The sequence below is a fragment of the Paralichthys olivaceus genome, chromosome 24 (genome assembly GCF_024713975.1).
Source record: "Paralichthys olivaceus isolate ysfri-2021 chromosome 24, ASM2471397v2, whole genome shotgun sequence".
Lineage (NCBI taxonomy): Eukaryota > Metazoa > Chordata > Actinopteri > Pleuronectiformes > Paralichthyidae > Paralichthys > Paralichthys olivaceus.
Window position 1 is genome coordinate 2,685,949 of NC_091116.1, and position 11,622 is coordinate 2,697,570.

Below are 11,622 nucleotides of genomic sequence, written 5' to 3' on the forward strand. Positions count from 1 at the left end.
ATCTGTGTTTTATTCACATTTGTTTTATATAATGAGTGGTCTCTGTATATCCTTATATACTTAAATGTGTTAGGCTTGTATCAGGTCTTTCTAAATATATTATTACATCGTCTGCAAACAGACTTATTACATGTTTTTGTTTTTTAATATGTATTCCCTTTATTTCCTCACACTGTCTTATAGCCTGCGCCAGAGGTTCAATGTATAAGTCAAAGAGGAGAGGGGACAGGCAACATCCTTGGCGTGTTCCCCTCTGTAGCTTTATGCTTTTTGTTAGACTACCATTCATTTTTATTCTAGCTATAGCATTCTGGTATATTGTATTGATGCAATTTAATGGCTTCTTTGTTAAATCCAAAACATTCTAATGTTAAATATACCAATATCCAATTTACGCCATCAAAAGCCTTTTCGCCATCAAGACTCAGCAATATAGCCTTAGTTTCCTTCATTTGTATCGAGTTTACTATTTGCAGGGTCCTTCTTATGTTATCTAATGTTTGTCGTCCTGTAGTAAATCCAGTTTGGTCCTCGTCAATTAATTCTGTCATGAAATTCTGATATCTCCTTGCTATAATTGATGTGTATATGTTGTAATCTACATTGAGCATAGAAATGGGTCTGTAATTGTTACAATATTCTGCGTCTTTACCCTCCTTGGGGATTACAGATATGATTGCTTCATTACATGAGGGTGGCAATCTACCTTCCTTAAGGGCAGTGGCGGTTCTACATTGAGTTACTCCCCGGGCGAGGGGTGTTATATAAAGTAGAGTAATGTGTATAGTCTTTTTCCTTCGGATGCAGTTCACGCCATACATCAAACAGTTTATGTTCCTTCAACGACATGTTTACAAATTTAGATATATGTGTCTTATTTCTTTTTATACTTGTTGTGTCTACCCTATGATCCATTATCATATTAAAATCACCAGCACATATCACTATACCTTCAGATTTTAAGGCCATGACTGGGAATAATGATTTAAAGAATTGTTTAGTACTCTCTGGAGGGGCATATACATTAATTAACGTAACCATCTCTTCCTGTAGTTTCCCCTTCACTATAATATATTGTCCTTCTGTATCCTTGATTTCTTTTAGACATTCAAATTTTGTTGAGTTTTGTATAAGTATTGCCACACCTCTTTTGTTCCTTTGTTTACAAGTACTGTAATAGGTGTTTCTAAAACCAAATTTCTTCAGCTTTTCATGCTCTTCCTGGGAAAGGTGTGTTTCCTGCATGAAGATAACTTGAGCCTTAAGTTTTCTCATTTTCAAAATTATCTTAGTCCTTTTAATTGGATTATTTAACCCATTAACATTTAACGACACTAACGATATGCTGTTCATTTATAGCTTTGGAAAATGGCATTATACTCCTTGATATATAGATATACATATATATTATATACCATGAGAACAAACAATAGCCCAAAGAACATTGAGCAACTCAGCAATAAAAAAAAAATTGAACTAAGAATACAACAGTAGGCACTTGCCCCCCACGTTTCCCCCGTGGGTTGAGGGGAAATTCAGATGAAATATGGGGGCCCCTCCTTAGTGAGGTCCATTCTTGTTATCCAGATTCTCTTGAGCATCTGTCTCATTAATTCAATTCAATTCAATTTTTTTTATATAGTGCCAATTCATAATTTACATTATCTCAAGGCACTTTACATTTAAAAGTCAAGACCTTAAAACAATATTAACGTAGAGAAACCCAACAGTTCCCACAATGAGCAAGCACTGTGGGGAGGAAAAACTCCCTCATAAACAGGGAGAAACCTCTGGCAGAACCAGGCTCAATGTGGGCGGTCATCTGCCTCGACCGGTTGGGGTGAGGAAAGAAAAGTAAGGGGGGAGGAAAGGAGAGGTGGGTGGAAAGCGGGGGAGAGAAGAGAGAGATAACAATAACAATGTAGTGATCTACAACAGGATTATATATATTAATGAATTACTGAGTTATTGTAATTAATGATAACAATGGTGATGGTAGTTGTTGTTGTCCTGCAGTCCCGGTGCCAGAGTTATCTGAAACGAGAGAGAGAGAAGAGCCAGAGGGACTATGGGAGGAAAAAGTGACACTTTGACATGATGACATGTTAAAATAAATAAATAAATAAATAAACAGGTGTGGGGGGGCAGAGAGACAGAGAGACAGAGGGAAGTGATGAAGTGCTCAGTGCATAATGGGAGTTCCCCCAGCAGTCTAAACCTATAGCAGCACAACTAAGGGATGGTTCAGGACTCACCTGATCCAGCCCTAACTATAGGCTTTGTCAAAGAGGAAGGTTTTTAGTTTTACTTTAAATGCTGGGACAGTGTCTGCCTCCCGAACCCAGATTGGGAGCTGGTTCCATCGGAGAGGAGCCTGATAGCTAAATGTTCTACCTCCTGCTCTACTCTTACAGACTCTTGGAACCACTAGAGAGCCTGTGTTTTGGGAATGAAGTGATCATTACAGCTCACACATACAGCGTCCGATCAGTCCTAACAGTGAAGACTGAAGTTCTATATACAATCTCTTAGACTATTTGTCTTCAGTGTCTAACATGTGTTATCTTTCACTTACTTATTCATTTAGATGTACTTACATGCTTTATTTGTCCATTCCTCGGTATTTCTGTAGTTTATGTTTTGCTCGTGTTGCGGTGTCCTCTTTGTTTCCTACCTGTTGCCATGGCCATGTCCCAGTGTATCCTCATTCTGGCCATAGGTGTCTAGAAACGGATTCCTCTCTCTTTTAAAACTTTCTTAATTCCCGCGTACTCCTTTGTTTTCTGAATTATTTCCGTGGAATAGTCACATTATTGGAAATAGTATTAGTTAGGTGATAAGTTGCAACATCATATCCCAATTGGAGATTAGCCGTGCTGCACTGCTGCTGTGCCTGTGGAACAAAGAAGAAATGAACAATTAAGCCACAGTATCACTAATTCCAGCTCTGTCCAACAATCCATATATAATAGCTCCAAAGACTCCTGGAAGAGAAATTGTCCTACCCTGAAGAGCAGTCATCCACAGGAGGAAAACACAAAAGGTGGCCACCTCACAGCCCCAGTGGTGTGACCACTCTTGGAGATTCTCCCATCACAGTGTCCTCTCCATGCAGTCTCTCTGAATCTTCATCTGACGTGGCTGGCTGGAGGGGTGCGTGGACCAGTTCACATGTGAGAACAAAGCCTTTGCAGGGACTGGAGAATATGCTCTGCCTTTTGGGTGAGGATAAATCCATATTTAGGCGAAAAAATGGATGCGAGTAAAGAGGAGATGGAGAGCCCGTCATCAGCAGCGATCACTTAAATAACGTTGACTGTTGTGCTGTGCTCCACGAGGAGTCAAAATAATGTTATTATTCATGACTTTCCTCACACAGAGCACCAAAAATGTTGTGATTATGTACTTTCCCTTGCGCGGGGTACGATTATGTACTCTCCTTCATGCGGGGCACCATTAAATGGTTTGCTTTTGGGCATTCAATAAATGTGGCTATCAGAGAGATATTAAATATTAATATTAAAAATATTAATATTAAACTGATAAAGGATAAATCGGGGCACCACCCTTCAAAGGAAGGGAAAAGATAGCCAATTTAAGGAATAAGTCTTACTGACTACAAATTTGGAACTCTGATTAATAATTAAATAAATAACTATAACCAAAATTACCACATCAATAGCTAGCAAAGTGGAAGGATATGGAGTTCTTGGCAGTGTAGAGGTTGGCAAAATTCACACTTATGCAACATTAATGAAGATGGAGTTGTGAGACCATGTGGCTGAGATCACATGTATGTGTTAAGTTTGTGGAAATGAGTGTGTGAGGTGTTGGTGCCAGGTTAAAGAAAGTAGTTAGATGCATGCAAAGAAACTGATCAGTATAACAGAACTAACATTAACTTTCAAATAACATATTACCAAATATCACAACAACACAATTCAAACTTATAAACATCACATGAAATAGAAATAGGACTAAACAGTCCTTTGCTTAGCCTAGCGTAATAATAGAGCCCAGTTGTGTTACCTGTCCATGAAAAAGAGGGAAAGGTCCTTTTTGGATGTGCTGTTTGAAGTCGAGTGAAGTGGTCTTGTTGGTTTGTGGCACCCTGGGAGACTGAGTTCTGGAAGCTCTCCTTTGTCTCCAGAGCAAAGGAGACATGCGGTCAGGCTTTTGACTACACATGTAGGCCCAACTATGGTTCACAGATACCAGGTCCCAACATGACATTATGGCTTCATTGAATGAAAATGTATTTAACCTATCTCGATGTGCTTCTTCAGGTTGGACGGGGAGTTTTTGAATGCCAATATTTCAGTCTCTCTCTGTAGGCATAACAGGCACTTAATCTGGTAGGAAGAATCTTTCACTCCAACGTACGAAAATATTTCTTGAAAATACGGCCGGTGTAACGTTATCTTCATCACATTTATAACATAAATTGCTAATGATTACAATAAGTTTAAGACAGATATTACGAATCATCAAACGAATCAAACAATATACTCTATGTGTAACAATCAGTATGTAGTGTATGTATAACTTGTGTGAAGAAATGATAATCTTTTTTTTTTTTTAAAGGCAGTCTGACAAGAATGAAATATAATGGTTTAAAATCAGAGACAAATATCTTTTAAAAAATAGTAAATGGTTTGGACAGATATAATGGTGTCAAGAGTAAGAAAAACTGTGTAAAAGAAAAAGAGACTCATCATGGTACGGTAGGGGCTCTCCAGAGGGAAAGTCCCAGCTCCAAGGCCAAAGCAACCCAGGTGTTTGGAGGCTTTCCAGGGGAAAGGTCGTAACAGGTGTGGCTCTTAAGGATAGATAAAGCGGAGCAACACCACTGTTAGTCAGAGTTCTTCTGGTGCAGCTCCGGCTCGCTGCTGAATGCTCTCAGGTTTTGTTGTTGACAATAAAACTCTGCTGCTTTTAAGTTGACTTCTACTGCTTTTTTATTTGACTGAATTTTTTGACTTTTGGATCACGAGTGGAACTTAGTTTTTCACCACAACACCCAGACAAGCGGGACTTCTTCTTCTTCGTGCTTGGTGGTTGACATGACAATGAATGTGTTGTGTAGTGTAAATGAAAAAAGACGTTAACAGGCAAGCTAATTCAGCGGAACAAACTTCACTCTTTCTTATTCAGGTACCAGTCACAGTCACTCTCTTCTTCATGGGGTACATCGAGTGACACTGCCACCCATTGGCATAATATATATTGCAGGCACACGTATATACCACAAAAAGTTTACGGCATTACGTCACCAACTCAAATTTCTTCTGATTTTAATTTGTAGTAATGAGTAACGAAGATGGTTAGGAGAAATGTATTGGAGTAAAAGTACACATTTTACTTAGGAAATATAGTGGAGTAAAAGTGAAAGTTGTCAGAAATAAAAAATAACAAAGTAAAGCACAGATATGTGAAATTTCTACTTAAGTAGAAATGTAAAGAAGTATTTGTACTTCGTTACATTACAACACTGGGTAAGGTCAGCTCAGGTGCTGTTGGATGGGCGCTGCTGACTACTTCCAACACTGTGGTTTTCTCAACCCCAGAGCGTGGCGGATTCTCTTCCAGAGTGAAGTCTTCTTTGGTTTCTCAGGGAGAACACTGGAGAGAGACTTCTCCTCAGTGACATCATCCTTACTCTCTCCATTGAGCTCCCGACTGGAAACATCAGCTTCATGACAGTGGCAGACCACATTGTAAGAAGCTTTGAGCTTCATCAGCTCTTCTTGGAGAACCTTTTTCTCCTGGAGCTCAGTGTTGAACTTCTCCTGGTTGGTAGTCTGATTTTGACAGACCTCATGATAAGAATCTCTGAGCTTCATCAGCTCTTCTTGGAGAACGTTCTTTTCCTGCTTCTCCTCCTGGAGCTCAGTGTCGAACTTCTCCTGGTTGGTAGTCTGATTCAGACAGACCTCATGATAAGAAGCTCTGAGCTTCATCAGCTCTTCTTGAAGAGCATTATTCTCATCCTGAAGCAGATCCCTGGTTTGAGTCTCCTTGTCCATGGAGTCAATCTTTTGGCTGTGAGCTTGCCTTTCCTCCATCTCTGTCACCACAAGCTCAAGCCTGCTCAAATCCCTTTTCAAAAGGGCCACCTTCTCCTTCAGAGCCACATTGTCCTCTTCCAGAGCCTTCACCTTGTTGCTTTGTACTGCCAGTTTGCCATTGTGGGCTTTAGAGTGAGCTGTCATTTTCTCCTTCTCCCTAATCAGAAGCTCATCGTTCTGTTTGAGCTTCTCTTCCAGAGCCTTCACCTTGTTGCTCTGTACAGCCAGTTCAGCCAGTTATCCATTGTGGGCTTTAGAGTGAGCTGTCATTTTCTCCTTCTCCCTCATCAGAAGCTCATCGTTCTGTTTGAGCTTCTCTTCCAGAGCCTTCACCTTGTATCTCTGTACAGCCAGTTCAGCCAGGACACCAATGTGGGCTTTAGAGCGAGCTGTCATTTTCTCCTGCTCCCTTATCAGAAGCTCATCATTCAGTTTGAGCTTCTCTTTCAGAGCCTTAATCTCAGACTGCATTGTTCCACATGCCTGAAAAATAGAAACATGGAATTCATTATTAAAAGTCCACTCAACACAACCTGAACATACATTTCTAAAAAAAAATTATTCTTACCAGGATGTCCATTTTGGTAAAGGGGGATTTGTAGTTATGAGAGCAGTGTCTTCTTGATGAATATTTAATGAACAAATCAGCGGTTGTCTCCATAGGCAGGATTGTTGTCTTCACTAATGAGGACTGTGGTCTTCTCAGTTGACGGTCTATTATTTTCACAAGCTAATAACTTGAAGCAAGGGAACTTGTTATTTATGTTTGGTAGTTCAGAGGACCAAAGAAATATCCTTTAATGTCTAGAGTTTTTGGTTCTTTGATTGGATTTGATAAGGATTTGCAGGCCAGCAATCCCTTTGATGGTTGCCGCCACATCAATCATCAAAGAAGATTTTTAAGAAGCAACCGTTTCCATGGCAATTTTTATAACTGCACAACATGGCGGCCCCTGGGGGTTTATCAGGTTGACTTCTATATGATGCACATCATTGCGGAGCATACACAAATCCTGAGCTAGGCGGCTACTATACACATGTTGCACTGATAGCTAAGTGATCCCTGTCTGAGACGGAGGTTAGTCTCTTGACCAAATGAAGAAAATCAATCAAGGATTTCAGATCCATTAGATAATGTGTGATATGCTTGAGGGAATTAATGAAATATGCTATGAAGTGTTAAATTAAGTATGTAGATATGTACATAAGCATCAACAAAATATAAGTCTATGTGTCAGTAAGTACATAGTGTGAAATCTTAACAGCACAAGCATTATAAAATAAATGTAGTAGGATGAAAATAAAATAATGAAAATGGAAAACACTGTAGAGCAGCTGTAGTCAACTACTTTACCATCACCGGGAAGTGGGTACATTTTTGCAAACTAATTGTTGCATTGTGTGTCACTGAGAGCATGGGGAATTGTGCATTTCTGCAGCATGTTTGGATTCGTGTTTGTAAAAAAATGTGTGTGTGTGTGTGTGTGTCAGGAAAGTGTGGACCTTGATGCTGGCTGGTTTCTAAAACTGATGCGAAATAATTGAGAGGATGCATATTTACATGTTGATCTATGTGATTTTAGTGTGTGAGAGCTATTGATGCACAACACAGGCACTGACATTCTGTGATTAAGTATTGTATTGTTGTGTGTTGTTCATGTGTTCAATGTGATTTGACACTGCAAATAAAGGTTTCATATTTTAATTTCATTCATAGATTCATGGCTATTGAGCAGTGCTTTGTGAGTGTTGGTCGAATACTGTCACTGGCATAAAATATTAATGAAAATGCATATTATTAATATTTGTATGTGTGTATATTAAATCAATACAATTGTCAATGCTTCTGCAGATGTGTTTGACTGTTTCCATTTAATTTAATTTACTATGTTCCACTTAATACTGGGCTAAAAGGATTGGTTTATGTAATATTTATGTCTTTGTTATGCACATTAGTCATCCAATCATTATTGATTTGATGATATAGAGCTCAATCTGAATGCAGACAATTATTTCTTCAATGCAAAATATATTTTAAAAATCTTGCCTACATTTGTTTACATATGATAATGAACAAAAATAATAACCAACAGATTAGACACATCTCACACAATTCATTGACCCTCAGCATCCAGCCCTTCATCAGCCGTGAGTGTGGCACATTATGTCATTCTTTGTCGTATATGGTCATCAATAATTTAATAATAATTGATCTCAGGCTCCCTCTCTGGAATCGAACCCTGAATCCCCGTTACCTGTGGTCATTGTAGGCACAAAAAGTACCATTGAAAGTTGATAGGGCAGACATTCGAATGAGACGTCGCCACCACGAGGGCCAGCGATCAGTTCGAGGTCATCTAGTGTCACCAAAGCAGCCGGGGCACCACGGGTCTGATAAATGCACACGTCCCCGAAGGTCAGCGCCCGTTGGGGAAGCGGAGAGCGGGCGGGGAGTGGAGTTCGGTTGGGGGGGTGGGATTTTGCGGAAGTTATTTTGCAAAAGGGGTAAGAACTCATACATCGCCTGGTACACTGGCGCTGACAAGTAGAAAAATTTTGCTTAATTTTGCCTTTATACACCAAATTAAAGATTAGACTCTCCTCTTCCCAACAATATCAGCTTTCCTCAAAAATTATTGTTGAAGGTTTTTCATAAAATACCAAGAAGGGGCGCCATATTCTGTAGAATTTGTTTTCTGATCCCCGAATAGTGTATCTAATCTTCTCTAGATTCATGCAGGATATCATGTCTCTGAGCCAATGTGAACAGCAAGGAGGAGCTGGGTCCTTCCACTTAAGTGAAATAGCTCGTCGGGCTAGTAAAGAGGCAAAAGCAAGAAAGTTGAGCATAGCTTTATATAAGTTCAAATCTGGAGCAATGCCAAAAATACCAGTCAAGGGATTGGGCTCAATTCGATGATGGAGGATATCTGATAACGCATGGAAAACCAATGTCCAAAAGTTACCTAAAGAGGGACATGTCCAATACATGTGGTAGAGTGAGGCAGGTGCGCCTTTACATTTATCACATGTAGGGTCGACAGGATACATTCGCGCTAATTTGGTTTTTGATATGTGGATTCGATGCACTACTTTAAATTGTAAAAGTGCATGTCAAGAACACATAGAAGAGGAGTGTATCCGATCAAGCACCAAGTCCCATGTGTCCTCTGTAAAGGTGTAATTTAGGTCTTGCTCCCAAGCAGTTCTTATAGTTGCCACTGAAGAGCAGTGCAGTTTGGAAATAAGGTTATATAGATTGGACATGATACCTTTAGAGGTGGGGTTAACAGAAAGAAATATATCAACAGGGGTAACTGGGGGTTTATAAGGAAATTGGGTCGTTAAGCGCTGTATAAAAGTCCTAATTTGTAAAAATCTAAAAAAGTGGGTTTTGGCAATGCCAAAAAGTTTCTGTTAGTTGAGAAAAGCTCGCAAAACAATTATCAATGTATAGATCTTCAAAGCATCTCAAACCTTTTCTGTGCCAAATATTGAATGCACCATCAGCCATTGAAGGAGCAAATAGATGGTTAGCAGCAATTGGGCTTTTAAGTGAAAAAAGCTGTAGTCCAAAACTTTTCCTAAATTGGCCCCAGATTAACAGGGAGTGTTTAACTACTGGGTTGCTCTTGGGAATATCCGAAGCAAGTGGAAGTGCGGCACCTAAGAGGGCAGGTAAGGAAACAGGGTTACTGGCACAGACCTCCATTGTAACCCAGGCCGGGGAAGTGGGTTCGAGATGGAAATGTCTCCAAAATAACAAACACCCAATATTCACTGCCCAGTAGTAGTACTGGAAATTAGGCAGAGCCATTCCCCCTGCCTGCTTGGATCTTTGGAGAAATGCTTTCCGCAGCCGAGGGTGTTTACCATTCCAAATGTAAAATATCAATAATGAGTCAAGGGCCCTAAAAAATTATTTGGGGATGAGAACGGGAAGACATTGAAACAAGTAGAGGAACTTTGGAAGCAATGTCATTTTAATCGAGTTTATTCTTCCAATAAGGGACAGAGACAAAATCTGTTTTGCCTGATCAAATAAAGTGAGAAAATTTGATTGAAACAAGTTTTTGAATTCTCTGGTGACACAAATTCCGAGGTAAATAAATTCATCTTTCACCACCTTCAATGGGAGATGGGTATAGTTAAGTTTAAGAGCTTCTTTATTAATTGGGAATAGTTCGCTTTTATTTAAATTGACTAAAATTATCTAAGATCGTGAGGGCTTCTGGTAGAGAAGTGGTTGGTTTTGAAACAAACAGAAGTAGGTCGCCTGCATACAGCAAGACTTTATGTTCGACTCCTCCCCTCCATATTCCCTGTACCCGCCCATTGCTACGTAAGGCAATTGCGATGCTCAATGGCAATTGCGAAAAGGAGTGGGCTTAGTGGGCAACCCTGCTGGGTCCCACGGTGTAAATCAAAGTATTCAGAGTAATGACTATTGGTCAAAACAGAGGCTGAAGGACATTTATACAATGTTTTGATTCAGGACAAAAAGACAGAACCGAAACCAAATTTTCCAAGTGTAAAAAAAAAGATAATTCCACTCTACTATATCAAATGCCTTCTCAGCATCCATAGAGGCAAGGCACTCTGAATCCACATGTTTGGGGGAGTACAGAATATTAAATAGCCGACAAATATTGTAAAACGAATGGCGTCTTTTAATAAAACCAGTTTGATCTGGCGATATTACAGAAGGAAGGATATCCTCCAGTCTGTGGGCCAAAACTTTGGCGAGGATCTTTACATCCGTGTTTAGCAATGAAATTGGTCTGTATGAAGCACAATCTAGTGGGTCTTTGCCTTTTTTCAGCAACAAGGAGATACAGGCCTGATTGAACGAGGGAGGGAGTGCAACTGAGTTTAAGGAATCAGAGAACACTGAGCACAGGACGGGGGCTAGATCAGCAGAATTTTGTTTAAAGAAATCTGATAGAAGCCCATCTGGGCCAGGGGATTTACCTGATTGCATAGAAGATATAGCTGCTGAAATTTCCTCCTGGGTGATGGGCGCATCCAGGTTATTTCTCAGGTCTTGAGAAAGGGACGGTGAGTCAAGGACATAAAGAAGTTTTCCATAATATTAAAGTCTGCTGTACAATCTGAAGAGTATAAATTTGAGTAGAAAGTTCTAAACTTGTCATTAATCTCTTTCTTGTCAGATGTTATACATCCATTATCAGTCTGTACTCCAGCAATAAGTTTGTTCATTCTCAACCCACGCAGCTGAGTAGCCAGGAGTTTGCCAGTTTTTCCACCGTGCTCATAATAGTTACTTTTACTCTGAAGTAAGAGACTTTCGACTTCATGAGAGGAAAGAACGTTAAATTCGGCCTGAAGTTTCAAGCGCTCCTTGTACAGATCAGGTGAAGGTGAATTTACATGTTGTTTATCTATGTTTAAAATCTGATTAGCAATGTCAGTCTGCTTGTTTTTATATGCTGAGAATGATATAATTTCTCCTCTTAAGTACGCTTTCATAGCTTCCCAAATTGTTTTATTAGACACATCAGGTGTTCTATTGATGCTTAAAAAAGTTTTAATA